Source organism: Diceros bicornis, chromosome 16, assembly GCF_020826845.1.
Source record: "Diceros bicornis minor isolate mBicDic1 chromosome 16, mDicBic1.mat.cur, whole genome shotgun sequence".
Taxonomy (NCBI): Eukaryota; Metazoa; Chordata; class Mammalia; order Perissodactyla; family Rhinocerotidae; genus Diceros; species Diceros bicornis.
The window spans coordinates 3284908-3300641 of record NC_080755.1 but is presented as its reverse complement, the minus strand read 5'-3'; the positions used below and the strand labels follow the sequence as shown (position 1 = coordinate 3300641).

At 43.2% G+C, this 15734-nt stretch overlaps 1 long non-coding RNA gene across 2 annotated transcripts; it reads right to left on the bottom strand.

The window, feature by feature from the left end:
- Positions 1–218: 218 nt before the first annotated feature.
- Positions 219–4222, bottom strand: LOC131415231 (uncharacterized). 2 transcript variants are annotated; one of them, XR_009222375.1, is made up of 3 exons: positions 4107–4222; positions 3134–3395; positions 219–300 (listed from the first exon to the last, which is right to left on the bottom strand). It is a non-coding gene; the product is annotated as an uncharacterized LOC131415231 (long non-coding RNA). The 2 variants fall into 2 exon arrangements; XR_009222376.1 differs by lacking the exon at positions 219–300 and adding an exon at positions 931–965.
- Positions 4223–15734: the final 11512 nt, after the last annotated feature.

The following is a 15734-nucleotide window of genomic DNA, read 5'->3' as shown; positions in this document are numbered from 1 at the left end:
TCCTGAGACTCCGTTTCGTCCTCTGTGAAATAGGTGATACTAAATGATCGCTCATGTGACAGGGACAAATGGGGTACTGGTGGCTGACAGCACTGAGCACAGGGACTGGAGCACCCAATGCAGTGGGGACAGGTTGCAGGGCCATGATTCTGAGGGAGGCCCTTCAAAGATAACCCGACTCTTCTACTCATCCCCCAGGCCCCAACACCGAGCCCTGTACCAGTGGCCGATCACAGCCCCATCCTCATCAGCATGGACACAGCTGGGACGCTTGCGATGCACCGGGCCAGCTCCTCCCACCTAACGGGAAGGGGAGAATTGCAAGCTGATTCCTGGGGCCTCCTGTGGCCCAAGAGAGTGGGGACGAACCCACCCCAGTTCCCTGATATCTCTACCTCAGCACCTCATCACCAATTGGGGAGGGACAGTAGTTATGTGTTGTAAATAATAAATGCCATATTTGAATATTGTATTAAAGTCCTGTTCCCTTTACAGCCTGGGAGTTGTGGTGTGGTTCCATTGCTTTCTGTAGGCATGTAAGGGAGACACAGAATCTCACATTTCTCCTTGAATCAAGAACACTTCCGGGTCATCAGCTTATTGTACGTGGGAGAAGGGAGAAGGGCCAGGCCCTTCTCTGGCTAGTGGGGACACTCCCAAGTCCCCCTAACCCAGAGGACAAGTTCATTTCAGTATCATTCAGCTGCTCCCAGAGCAGACACAGCCCGCTGCCCGTTCTCTTGGGATTTAAATGTTGAAGGTACTTTCACAGGCAGAGCAACGACCACTGAAATGTGGGTGTCTTTAAAACAGCACTACCCAGGACCATGTCATGTCACAGGCAGGGGCTGCCTTTCTACATTCTGGAGGAAGAGGGAATAGTTTCTGCTTCTCTTGTGGAGGTTTCTTTTGAGCAAATTTTAGGATCTTGTAGTTTTCTAGTTCAATCTCTGGAATTGCATCAGCTGTAAGTGGGGAAAACAATGTAAAAAGATCAAAACTTGCACGGGGAGAGGACAAGGCCCGAGGAAGGTCATTTGCAAATGGTCTAAAAGCAGGCAGGACTCTCCCTCCTCAGGCCTCTCTAGGGTCTCCGTGTTCACCCCTGACCTAGGTTTGAATCCTGCTGGCATCCTTGTCCAGGACTGTGAATTCCTTTTCCTGCTCGTTTTGAATCCATAGGGAAAGATTTGCGACACAGCTTTTAAGGCTACCGCAGGGCCTTATTCCATTCACATGACTGCTTTCTGTGGACTAGGATTTTCAGCACCCCTGCCTTCCTTATGCAATACCCTTTAGGGCAGAAATTCCCCAGAAGGTCCCCAGCCTCTCTCTCAGGTTCATCCTGGCTCCTCCTCCCTGGCTTGGCCTGATGGTCATGGGTGAGCTCTGCTTTGACAGGATAAGGGACCACAATCCTGGACTGTGAGTGACCCTACACTCTCCCTTGCTGTCCAGGGTGACTTCTGATCCCATGTCATTCTGAGGTCCATGGTCTCAGACAATCTTCCAGTTTATGCACTCAGTGTTGGTGTTACCATCTCGTCCAAAAGGGGCAATTGGGTCCGAGGACTTGAAGTGTGTCATCCCTGGGTTGCTCTGTTTTTTTCCCCACTCGTGCTGTGGTTACATCACAACCACCTGTTAGGGTGTGATTTCTGTTGGGAGCTTTGAAAGATGAAGCATGAGAGGGGTGTGGGGTGTCCAGCAGGGAATGCCACAGCACTGATGATCCATGGACGTGCATGAACAGCCTTATCAATTAAAATACTGAAATGTTTCCCATCTAGTGTTGAACAGACACTGCTCTGAGCTCACACCGAGAACCCACCCCATGACTAGGAACTTTCAAAGGGTTACCACGTGGCATTTTGAACCTCATCCCTTAGGAACACCCTGAAGACAAGGGCCAGATGAATTGCTTGGCACTTGTGAGTTATCCCCTCCTTTCTGATGGCTACAAGTGTCACCTAGACACACAGGCTGGATTCCTCCAGGAAGCTTCTCAGGACAGCCAGAAGCTGAGGCTGAATCCTGGTTCCCAGCATCCCAGACCCTTCCTGACATGGCACAGCCATCTAGTAAAGTCTTTTGGTAACAGAAAGACTGGGAAGGCTGTAATTCCCTCCAAAGAGAAAGAGAAGAGCCAATAGTGAAAGCTTGATCCCTCACATAGAAAATTAAATCCCAACAAGCAGTGGGTTCTTCACAGATTACTGATGCTGAAAAGGTCTCTTTTGATGACAGCTCGATCCCCCAACTGCCATGTCCATCTTCATGAATCAAATTTCCAACACATATGGATCTAAAAACCTGAGGGAAATCTGGTATTTCCTTAGATGCAACTCTGAATTAGCATGCAACAAAGAACATAAAAATGGAGACCTAGAAGTAAATATCTAATTTGAGGACATAGACATAAAAGCAATTTTGAAATAATATTTTGTAATCTATTGGAATATTACACAAAAAGAATAATCCACTTTAAGTAGGTTTTACTGTGACTGTGAGGGGAAAAACTGAATAATCCCCTGACGTTGATAACTCGCTGCTGACTTTCAAGTACAAATAAATAACGTAAATAGTAAAGAAAGAGGAGAGAACAGCATGAAAAAGGAAGATCTTGCTCTCCTCACCTGAAACCCAACCTCTCACCTCAGAAAGAAACCGCTGTCAATATTTTCTGTGTCACGCAGTGGAGTTTAATAAAAGTATTGGTATATGTTAAAGTTTCAAGAGCTCAAAGCAAGGAAACATTAGGGAAGCTGCCAAGAGACCTCACTGAGATGCCTGCTTCATTTCATCTGCTCTCTGGACGTCCTCCTTGGCCCCTCACTTTCTCTGCCTCGCTAGCAAGTCTGTCTGTCATCAGTGCTATCACCAGTCTCTCTCCTGTGCTCTTCACTGCCCTCTCCTCCTTCCTGATACCTTCCTCAGTCACCAGAAATTGTTGGCAGTGGAGCTGTGGAATGCCCAGAGCAGCTCCTGGAATCATCTCTGCCAAATCTGAAGACCGGCAGGAGTGGGCATGGGACCTGGAGTGCAGACCATCTATGAGCACACCTGGCAGGGATTCACCTGTGTGACTAGGTGCAAGTTTTTGCAACGCTTTGGCAAGATTGAAAGGACTTACCAGTTGTCTTGCACTGCTGCAGGCCTGGAGTCCTTGCGGTCTCTCGGGCCAGCAGACCTGGTGGGGCTGGTCCAAGGTGTCCTCCCAGAGATCTGTCATTGCCAGGATGGGATAGGATTCTAGTAACCGGCCTCTCGAATATGTCACTGGACAGCCTCAAAGGGAAGGAGATGCTTAAACCAGGCTTTGGTTTAGACTGGTTCCCACAGTCACGCTGCTTCCTCTGTGAAGACGTGACTATCATCCTTCTTTTCCTCTTATTCTACAAAAATAAATCATGAAAGTGGGTCAAATGATAAAGGAAGCCTGCCTTTTTAGGACAATTATCCTGGCTGTTTTGTACTTCCACCCTCCCTCTATCCTCTGGGGATAGATCTAACCTGTGTCCCGGGATGTCATCAGGCAGATTTGCATCAAGAACAGAACGCTCAAGGTCAAAACTCAAGGCTACTCCAGATCATTTCTCCCCCTCCATCCTGTTAATACCCCCTCCTTGTTTGAGTGTTATTCTATTCTCTTCTTGTCCTTGTCAATCTCAACCGCACAAGTCTTGGCACTCCCTCTCAGGACAGTCGGTCCTCAGTCTTTTACTAAATCCCAAATCCTACCATTTCTGTGTTTTCTGACTACTCATTTGCTTAATCCATTGACCACTTGGTGTTCATAGAAGTTAAATCAACAATGACATTATCAACCACCTCTTTTCAGCGACTTACTCCCATGTCCCAGATGTTCACATAATCCAAATGGTTATGTTCAAAAGTAAATAATTCAGAAAACATATTCACCCACCACAAATTACTGATCGCTAACATTTTTATTCAAACACTCATGCAGTAGATACCTGTCCCTCAAGATCAGAAGTAACGCCAGATCACCAATCCTCACCTTAATTTCCTCCTACACCTATCAATCCTGGATTCCATGGACTATGATCTCAATAATTTCCTTGGAATAATAAAAAATTCCTTACCACTCTTTTATGTTGTAAACCTCCAAACCCAGAAGATCCCGATTATCTGCTATGCCGTAGCTACTGCTGGCCTTATAACAAGCTGAAGAAAAAGCACGAAACATGATCTTTTGGTACCCCTGTAAATACAAAACCATCTGCATCAACTGGGAAGCACCCATAACGCCTGGAAATTTTGTTCTCTTTCTTTGTTGTTGGCTCAATAGGAAAAAGACAAATCAATTAAAAAAATCGGCAAGGGAACAGAATAGACTTTTTCCAATGAAGACATACAAATGGCCAACAGGTGTATGAAAAGATGTTCAGCATCACTAATCATCAGAGAATGCAAATCAAAACCACAATGTGCTATCACTTCACACCTGTTAAGATGGCGATTATCAAAAAAAATTAGATGACAAATGGTGGTGAGGATGTAGAGAAAGGAACCCTTGTGGGAATTTAAACTAGTACAGCCATTATGGAAAACAGTATGGAGGTTCCTCCAAAAATTAAAACTAGACTATGACCCAGCAATCCCACTTCTGGTGTATACCCACAGGAATTGAAATCAAGGTCTAGAAGAGATACCTGCACTCTAATGTTCATTGCAGCTAATTCACAATAGCCAAGATACGGAAGTAACCTAAATGTCACTGATGGATGAAATGGATAAAGAAATGGAATATTAGTCAACCTTGAAAAAAGAAGGAATTTCTGCCATTTTTGACAACATGGATGGACCTAGAAGACATTATGCTAAGTGAAATAAGGCAGACAGAGAATGGCAAATATTTCTATGTGAAATCTAAAATAGTCAAACTCATAGAAGCAGACGTTAGAATGGTGATTGCCAGGAGTTGGGGGGATAGAGAAATGGAGAGCTGATGGTAAAAGTTTACAAAGTTTCAGTTATCAAGATAAATAAGTTCTGGAGATGTAGGATATGGCATAGTGCCTACAACTAACAAGACTGTATTGCATATGTCACATTTGCTAATAGAGTAGATATTATGTTAAGAGTTCTTACCACAGAATAATAGTAATAAAGGAGGTGAGAGAAAACTTTGGGAGGTGATGGATATGTTTGTGGCCTTGATTGTGGTGACAGTCTCAAGGGTGTACACTTACGTCCAAATTCATCAAGTTGTATATGGAAAAGTATGACATCATCATTGATTCTTCTTCACCTTGAAATACGCCATGTCCTCATCACAAGAGAAAAAAAATTGTAACTATGTATGGGGACGGATGTTAACTGGACTTATTGTGCTGATCATTTCAACATATACTCAAACATTGAATCATTATGTTGTACCCCTGAAACTAATTTAATGATGTATGTCAACTTTACCTCAATAAAAAAACACAACAGACAAAACCATTTGGATTTTGTAAATGAGTTCAGTGAATCCCTGAGACTGCCCCATTCCCATATGGGAGTTACAGGAAGCAGAGAGGATGAAGGAAGATGGAAGAAAGTTGTACAAAACAGTATTCAAATTAAAATCATTTAAGTTGCTATCAGCTCCTTGTGGCAGAGTTCTGTGAGCACTGGTCTTCTTTCACATTTTTCCTGGAAAAGCATACTTTCAGATCCAACCCATAATAGTTTCATCATTTGCTCTAATAAGACACTTTCAACTTAATAAATAAAACCAAAAGCATCGCTTATGTATGAATAAAGTTAGTGAACTTCACAGAGAAAAGAGCATATTTGCACAATCTCAATAAAGGAAACAGAAGAACTGAATGATGATCGAGACTCATCCAAGCTTCTCTTTGAAAGCCAGTGAAACCAGGTTATCTTTTCAAGGATGTGTGTAGAGCTATCAGCTTTGGAAGATAGAAAGAGTGGCCTCCTCTGGAGCAAAGGGCAGGCTCGCTTACTGCCCAGTATAATAAAAATAACAACCCCCAGGCCAAAGATCAGCAGATCTCCTGCCCGTTATCAAAGATTTGAGTTAGTTCCTTGAGCTCTGAGATTTTGCAACTTTCTGCATGTCACCTGGCCCACTGTGTATCACCCTGTAGGAAGTGGGATTTAGTGAAATGGTGCAAATTCTGATACTCTGGCCACTGCTATTGCTATGTCATCAAGTCCTCTGTCTCTGACCCATGGGTCTCGTGTCTTTTGCCAGCATCTGTAAGACCATGGTAGGCTAACTTATTGGTTTGCAGGTAAGGTAAAATATCAGACCTTTCACAGTTCCTGACAAACCCTTAAAGTAACTAGTAGTCTTAGGAACAGAGAGCTTATCCAGAACAATATGCATGGATGGTCTTCATAGTAGACGTCATAAGTCTCCAAAACTTCAGTAAGTCTCTCTGACTTCTTTTATTTCTACCCAAAGTAGAAGGAGAAACACCAAGCTGTTACAGACCTAGGGCTTGTGCAAGACACCTGGAGACCTAGTGACCAGAAACTTCCCATGGGGAGCAAAGACAGATGGGCATATTTCCAAAATGGACCCATGTGCCTCCCGATCATCCAAAAGCTAGTACATAATCTTAATTTATGATGATTTGATTCATTAAATTTTTGTGATGGGTCAAAGATACACTTCTAAGAGGAGTGAGGCACATGGCAGTTGTAAGCAGATTAACACATTTGGTGAATATCAAACTCTGAACTAAATTTAGTGTTCTAATCAATTATAAGGTACAACAAATTTACTTAGGTAGATTAAATGATATTTAATGGTATGCCTGATTATTACTCTGCAATAATGAACAAACAGCTAATGTAAATAACTATAATTGGTCTTACTTTAAAATATGATAGTCAGGGGCCTGCACCGTGGCTTAGCGGTTAAGTGCACGCACTCCACTACAGGCGGCCCAGGTTCGGATCCTGGAGCACACAGACCCACCGCTTCTCCGGCCACGCTGAGGCCGCGTCCCACATACAGCAACTAGAAGGATGTGCAACTATGACATACAACTATCTACTAGGACTTTGGGGAAAAAAAGGAGGAAGATTGGCAATAGATGTTAGTTCAGAGCCAGTCTTCCTCAGCAAAAAGAGGAGGATTAGCATGGATGTTAACACAGGGCTGATCTTCCTCACACACACACACAAAAATGATAGTCAAGACTGTTTGAGATAAGCTGGAGAGAAGGAAGGGGAGAAATATAAAAGGTAGCTGCTCTGAAGCCACTCTCAAGACCCCTGGATCTACATGTAACCCAGGAGATCGAGGCAGATGGCTGTGTGCCTAGATCCTCCTGCACTGTGGTTCTCAGGGATGTCACAGGGCTGAAGCAGCTTCCTGAATCGTGTTTACACATCCATGTGTACAATACCCCTGACCATGGGGATGAACCACCATTCAATCATCCCTTACACCCCTGTAATTAACAGATTTCAAAATCATTGTATCATTACATGATAATTTATTCCTCAAACCTGTAGGATGCCGAGCTAAAAGAAAATCAAATTTCAATGGCTTATTTTCTTTGAAGGACCAAGATGTTCTTTCACACTTGGAATCCGGATTAGAGGATAAATCCATCAAATCAATGGAAACAACTTAAGAAATGGGCAGAGGGATATTTCATTCATATACAGACAGTTTGAACTGTGGCAAAAATAGAGTTATATTTTTAAAAAATTAGAATTTTTTGAAATTTGTAGATATTAAAGACTTTGTTCTGCTTATACTCCCTTTGGTTTACCAAATCAAAATCACTCTTTAATGGGCATTTCTAGCATTGAGTGCTAATAACAGCAGCTTTTTAAAAATCTTATTTTTCCCAGGTCAAAGACCAAGGGCAGAGGTCTTCCAGAAGTCAAGTCTAATCTACCTATGGATGTGGCAGACTTAGCTATGGATGTGACAGACTTAGCTATGGATGTTTAAGGCAGACATTGCCAGCAGAACCACATCTCTTCACCCATAGGTGAGTTTTTACTAGTAATCACAGAGACTTGAGGCTATCAAAAGAAATTCTTTATTAAGAACCAAAGTTATAGATTCCTATCTTGGGTTCATTACTTTGAATTTTTGACCCAAATCATATATATCTATTGGACCATATTCAATTCTATGATCTTTAGAAGATGCAGCCTACAGCTGAAGAGAAACAGATACGACACCAGTATCTTATCCTCTCTGAAGCCCAACTGAGAGCCCCTGGAGTCAAAAGTTTTCAAGACACGAAAAAGTCATCCTTCTTCTGAAAAGAGAAAGTAGAGGCTATTCAAAGACTCAACTTTAAATTGTTAACATGACTTGTTAGAATGTGATGGAGCAAGCAGAATACCTTCTAAGTTTCATGATTTTTCTCCAGAATACTGAGATGGATGACCTTGAAGTGCAGTTTCTCCATAAAAGTCTTTATTCGGTGATAAAATTAATTTCCCTATAAAATAATTCCCATAAAAATGTTAAAAATATATCATAGTCTCCGACTAAAAGGAAACAAAGCAAATTGAGCGGTTGAATAGCAGTGCAATAAATTCCATACAAGGATCTTACTGCAGCATTATGTATAATAGTGAAACTGGACATCATCCCATCTCTATCGAAGAAGAAATAAACAGATCATGGTATTCCTGTTCTTTGAATACCTCTAAAACGTCTAAAAAGCTAAGTTAGAGTGACGTGCATGGATAAGGAGAGACATCTATGATATATGGTTTGGGAAACAGCAAATTGCAAAAAGATGCAGTTATGTAATTTATGTTAAAAAATCTTTATGTGTATTTATAAATTCATAGGAAATGTCCAGAAGGATAAACCCCAACCTCTTAACAATAGTTCCTTCTGAGTAGGGGAGCCAGTTTGCAGGGAAGGGGATGGAAGGGGAAGGCTTCACTTTACTCAACAAAGATCTGTGTAATTTGACTTTTTTTACAGAATGTATTTCTTTCACAATTAGAAAAATGAGTGATGTGACCGTTGGTGCAGGGCAACTGTATTATGTTCACTAGTCTCTGTAATGTATGTTATTGCACGGCAGGGACTGTAGGAGAAGCCCAGAGGAGCAATGAAGACAAAGAAGACATGACACCTGCAAAAAGTCAGTGGAGTATTTCTACATAACAAACCTTCCTGGTGAATGACAGTCAGTATCTTCCGCTGCTCCAGCTCTCACAATGAACCTAGAACCTGCCCAGGGTAAGCCTGAGGACCACGTACCGCTAGTCCACTCCCTGCCCAGAGCCTGTTTGTGCAGGTGACTGCCATCAAGCAGACAATGGACTCAGGATGGGGCGTGTGACTTGAGGGGGTCTGGCAGAGAGGCACAAAGTGGAACACCAGCTAAGTGCACACTCCTGAGAGGCAGGTTCCAGGAGGAGACTCAAAATGTACCAAGAAACTGTGTGAAGTGAAGGAAGCTACTTGACGTCTCTGAGCCTCAGTGTCCCCCCCTGTAATATGTGGATCACAGACCTACTTCACAGAGCTGTTGGGGAAGATACATAAAAGTGCCTGTGACAGCCAGTGTCCACATTATTAACAAAGTCGTATCCGACTTCAAAATAATCGATGAAAAGAATAATCTTGATGAGACCAAAGACGAGATGCCCAGCTTCGTAAGCAGCCCCAGCAGCGTGAGAATGAGAGGAGCTCCAAGTAAGCAGGGTTCTTCACAGCGCCACTAGAGACGATGAACACAGGCTACACCAGGATAAAGGGCTGTTGTACAGTGACTCATGTAGTGAGGGTGGATCCCTAAAGACGCTGTGGAATACAGTTACACACAGTGGCTCCTAGGAAACAACTACAAAGCAATCAACACAGCAGATAGGAATGGGAAGGAGGCAAGCAGAGGAGGGTCAGAGCCACAAAATATGACAGAAGACACTGCACCATGATGAGCGCCCAGCTCTGTCAACAGCTGCTGTGGTTGCGCCAGGATATCAAACGTCTGAGACAACAATTGTGGGGACTGCTGGGAGCACAGTGGTCACTGCAGCCACACCCCAACAGCAGTGCATCGGAGCACACAGACCCTGAGACTTTCCTCAACATTAATCCTTGTTTCAAGATGATGCATATCCTCATCTTACAATGTCTCTTTCCAACATTTGTGTAAGAGTGTCATCAGAACCCCCTGAAGAGGGCACAGGCCAGTGTGGGATGGAACACTGGGGACTAGGGGAGTGGCACTACACCTGACCACATGGACTATCAGTTGGGCCTATTGAACATGAGAGAAGAACCCGAGGATGTGGTCTAATGAGAATTCCCTGCCTTGTCACATTCAGAGACACTACAGAGTTTCTCTTCCGTTCTTTACAAAAATGTTAAAGAATTCACTTGTCACTAATTCATAATGAGGCAATTCTTGACAAAGTGACAGGGTCCAGTTTCCATGACCAGGTTTTTCAGTTGTTTTGATAATATGCCACATTCAGGAATCGGAAATGTAACCTATTGGGCTGTGTAATATAAACAAGGACGTTTTTTCATGTAGATCAACGCCCAGATTTTTAGGGAGGACGTAAATCATGAAAGCTGCTAACCACTCCTCCACACCTTTCACTGAAACTTTTAAGTTAATTTACCAATATCAGGAAAAGAGAATTTGGCAATTCAAGTTTTTTGTTTCTGCATTCAAGCATACAGTACAGTCAAGAGAATGAGCAGAAAAAAATTAACAAGAAGGTCTTGGTTGCATTTCATCTTTTGCAAATAAGCAGGATACTTTATGCTCTGTTCCTTTCACCAATCTAATCAATTTTTAAAGAATACGGTACATCTGACTATCCCTAAGCATGTTTATCCTGGAACCTTGCCAGAATCCAAAGCAGAGATGTTAAAGCTGACGGGTTTCAAATGCTGCCCAAGTGCTGTCTACCTTGAACATCCCTCTCCCAAAGCTGGACCACAAGTCTCTTCCTGAGGGATGAGAGTCATCACCCGTGTCCCTGAGAGACTGGCCACTCATGCCTGGGCTGAGATTAGGTGATCAATCAAAAGGGCAAAATGCTTAAGCTATTCTCATTTTAAGGATGCTGTTTCAGAGGCCTCTGCACTAGAATGTGTTGATGAAAACGTTCTACTGGATACTTGCCTGGGAAATGGGTTGTTCTCCTCTGCTCTCAGCGGCTCCTGGGGAAACCAATGATTAACCTCATGGATGCCTCAACTTCCACATCTGCAAAAAAGGCAAGCAACAGCCAATGTTACCACCCTGCACAGTTCTTAAGTTGTGCTTGCAAGAGGGGCCACAGGAGCGAATTTCTCTCAAAAGCTGATGAAATGATTGCACTTTTGCTGGAGAAGGCAGAGGGCAGCAGGCAAAGTGGAAAGTTTCTGGGATGTCAAACCAGTTCCCATAAGCAATTTAGAGAAGCACCTGGCCCTGGACTAGGTAGGAGGCTGTGGAAAGACCCACAGGCATGCAGGTGGGAGGAGGAATCAAGCAGAGGAGTGAGGCAGTGGAGAAGAGGCACGAGTCCAGCTTCTATTTTGGACAAAAGCAGTTGCACTCTGCAGGCCCGAGGCTGCCCATGCAGCCACCACAGCTTCCTAACTCACTGGTCCCGCTCGTCCCATCACATCCCTCTGAGACTCAGTCCACGTGGAGCAGGTGAAGAACCAGAGTCCTAAGCCCAGGGCAGTTTGGCCCTTGGCAAAGAGCACACTGCCCTCCTCCTCTCCCCGGGGCTAAGCACCGCCCCATGCCCAGAGCATCCTGGGAGTTGTAGTCCTGCAGCCCTGCAGGCTGCTGGCTGGGAGCGATTAAGAGACAAAAGCTCCCAGCATGCACAGCTAGGGGGCCCAACTCCCTCATTGTCCCTCCACCACTGGGCCCCACTCTGCTTCGCCACCCCACCCTCTACCCTGCCTCTTCTCTATACCATGCCCACCCTCCATGCCCTGTCCACCACCCAGAGTATGTGCAGGGTGGTTGGGCCGCATCCCTTGAGACAGTACTCAGGTAGGGATGGGGCTCACCAGCCTGGCTCTTGCTGACGATGCTTGCAGCCCTCGTGGAAGCTCCCTGGCCGGTATTTGAAATGTAAATTCAATATCTAAAATGGAAATACAGGGTGACTGGGATCCTGGAATTTGCCTTTTCAAGGCCACCTGTCCTATCATCCCCTCCATCCCTCCAGGCTGCCATGATCCTCCCTCTGGACTCCATGGTCAGGGTCGCTGCAGAGATCTTCTTTGGAACCCGCCTGCAAGAAGGGCCCATACCTTGGTCAGGCATCTTAGAAGGACTGCCCTGAGCCATGTTATAAAAAGGAGAAAACATCACAGTGGGCAGCCCCAATTCCTGCATTATACAGACAGGAAACTCAGGTGCACTTGTAAGTGACCCCTAAGCCACTTCAGGGGACCACACGCATGTCCCTTCTCTGACGATGCACGCAGGCTTGTTCACTGGACTTCCTTATCCAAGTGTGGACCTCTTGGTCTCGTTAACACAGGCAACAACACCGAAACTTCCCGTTGGTCCTTCCCACAACGTTAGGCAAGTTTGTGTAGGAAGGTAATATGCAATTTCTGCTCTACTATAGGGCTGGCTCCTTGGGAACCAGTTTTAATATCCCTTTTTAAATATACCCTCAGAATCACAAAATAATTAAGAAAAATAATTTGTTGCTCTTGGGCGTTAAGGTGATAATTCTCCTAAGTCATTTTTCCATTTAGCTTCTCTGATTGACTCTAAATATTACAGGACCACACCCTTCTCAGACTGGGATGCACAGCTCCACTAGTTTGCAGAGAGGACGCACAACAGCAGAATATCCGTGGTCCAACTTCTGAAGCATCAGTATTATCACAAGATTTGGAAGAAGCAAAGCTATGTCATTTCCAAGGTAAGGAATTAAAAACTTAAAACTAAGATGAGGTGGGAAAGTCATATGCCATTAATAGTTGTCAGTAATCTGTGCTTGAAATGTCAGACTTTCTCTGAGAAAGAACTCTGAGACTCTATTTCCCATTGTTTTAAATAGGAAAAATTAGAAGGCATAACAAGTCCATCGAAAAATCCTACCAATTTCCTAAGTCACGATATGGCATCTAGATATAAGTTACGAACATTGTTGCTCCTTGTTTTGTTCCTCATTCAACCCAGTCCCACAGGTTTTGAGTGCATGCTGTGAACAAGGCACTGTGCTAGGTGTCAAGGCCTTGGTGAGCATCATCGTGGGGATGGACCTTGCTGGGAAAAGATTGCATCATAAAAACTCAAAGCCACACCACTTGCCAAATTGAGGCAAAAATGGAAAGACCCAGGGTGCCACGCAAGGGTGAGGGCATTAATATATACTTGGGAATATTAAAATCCATCTGATAACGTCATGAGTGAATGTGTTCCACTTTAAAACAAAACACTGCTGTTATTCTGAGATATTGAGTTAGTATCTTTGTGCAAATATGCAGGATTTAAAATATTTGTTGATGTATAACATGAGTACAGAAATATATGCATAAGTCATCCATGTAAACCTCAAAGAATTATTACAAAGTGAACACACTCCTGTGACCAAGAACTAGCACCAGCTTCACTCAGGCCACAACAATCCCTTGCTCCCTCCTTCCTCCCCAAAGGTAACCGATATCTTACCAGCGAACACTGTATATTGAGTTTGTCTTCTTATACAAGTGTTTTATTACGGAAAAATTTAAACAGTATACAAAATAAACAAAATAGCATAGTAGGCCCATCACCCAGCTTCAACAACTACTTACCGTCTGCCATTTTTGTTTCATCCACACTCCTTCCCATTCCCACCTGACTTTATTATTCTTTTAGTCCTTTTTGTGTGTGTGGTGGGGTAAGATGTACGCACACTGAAAGGCACAAGTCTCAATCATAAAGTTTTGGTAAATAAACATGCCCATATAACCTTCACCCCTTTAAGAATAGATTATTTCCATCTCCCCCAGAAAACTCCTTCCTGTTCCTTCCCAGGCAATTTTTTCCTTCCCCCGAGGCAACCACTGTTCTGGTTTTTTCACCATAGGTTCATCTTGGCTGAAATCATCCCACGTGTATTGTTTTCTGTCCAGCTTGCCTCCCTCGCACGAGGTGTAAGAGACTCACCCAGCATGTGTGTGTCAGCGTTTGCTCCTCTGCACGGCTGAGGGCGTTCTGCTCTGTGGATGCCCCGCAGTGCGCTTGTCTTTCTCTTGGGGGTGTGCAGGTCATCTCCTGCAAACATTCTTATACAAACCCTTTTTGTATGCTGTTTAATTCCTTTATTAGCATTTAAGTGACACACCTTTGCAGTTTTTAGTGGTAGGTCCAGATTACAGTATGCATCTTTAACATAGCACAGCCTACCTAGACTCAATAGTGCACCAGTTTAATCAACGTAAAATATAGAAGCCTTGCTACAGAACAGTTCCATTTACCTCTGTCTGTCCTTTGTGCTATTGTCATAAATTTTACATCACCCATGTTATAAATCCCACAATACAGTGTTATAATTTTTGCTTTAAATAGTCATAGGTCTTTTAAAGAAATTAAGAGAAAAAAGTTAAGTATTTGGAGGGAGATGCTTTGAGGATCTGCAAATGTACTGTTTCTTCTTTAAGTTTCACTCACAGTTTTTGCATTCATCAGTCAGTCTTGCCCACAGTAATTGTTACTGTGGTGTTCTAGTGGCGATTTTCTATTTCATGCTATCCAGCCGCATTTATTATTTGGAATTCTGTGAGGAAGATCCCCCACCCCTTCTTCCTTTCTTTCTCTCTTTCTCTCATTCTATTTTCCCCCTTTTTTTCTTCTTTTCTTCCTTTCTTATGTAATCTTTTTTATATCAGTATAGACTCATGGATATTTATTTTATTCTCTGGGTAATAATCCAATGCTACCATTATTTATTTTGTTGCTCACAGTTTTCCAACTTGAGCCATTGGGAAGTCTTTCAGATTGATTCCTTTTGACACATCTCATCACTTTCTGTGTTTTTTCTTAAAAGAACTTTCCTACTTTCTGGCACTACAAGATGCTCCAGGATCATCTTGTATTTTCCATCCCCAGCCCTAGTATTAGCCGTTTCTCCAAGAAAATCTGGTTCTTTTTGTTGGAGAATGATATTTAGAAACCAAGATCTGGGAGCTAGATGTGCTCATTGATACTAGGGTGTCACTGCTTCTAGACCCTCTCAGCAGAGCTTGGAACTGTATATATGAATATAAACTCTATCTATCAACCTATCTATCTATCTGGATAGATATATGAAAAGAGATATGGATTCATACTGATACTTCCAACTCCAATCCAGCACCACAGAGTTTATTCTAGCATTCTCCTTTTGTTTATTTGTAACTTCTTTCACCAACAGTGAGAAACTTAACTCCAGTTAGCTACAATATATTTACTAATGTGTCAACTAATTTCAGAATCGCTAATCCATACCCTTATGAAAAACAAATTTACCACCTAGAGTACAGTGTTTGTGTCCAGTACTTTAGTTTTACAGTATCCCATCAAAACACTGTCTTCCAAAGTTACTTAGGTCAGGACTTTTCATCCCCACCCCTTCTGTGTGGTTATGTCACATGCTTGTAATACAGTGACGTTCAATTGTCACTGCATTCCATCTGAGTTCCCCAGCATGCTGATTGATTTTTAAAATTTGCAGAGTAAAATTCACTCTTTGAGGTGTACAGTTCTATGGGTTTTGAAAATTTTATGGTCATGTCTCCACGTCCACAGTGCCACACAAAG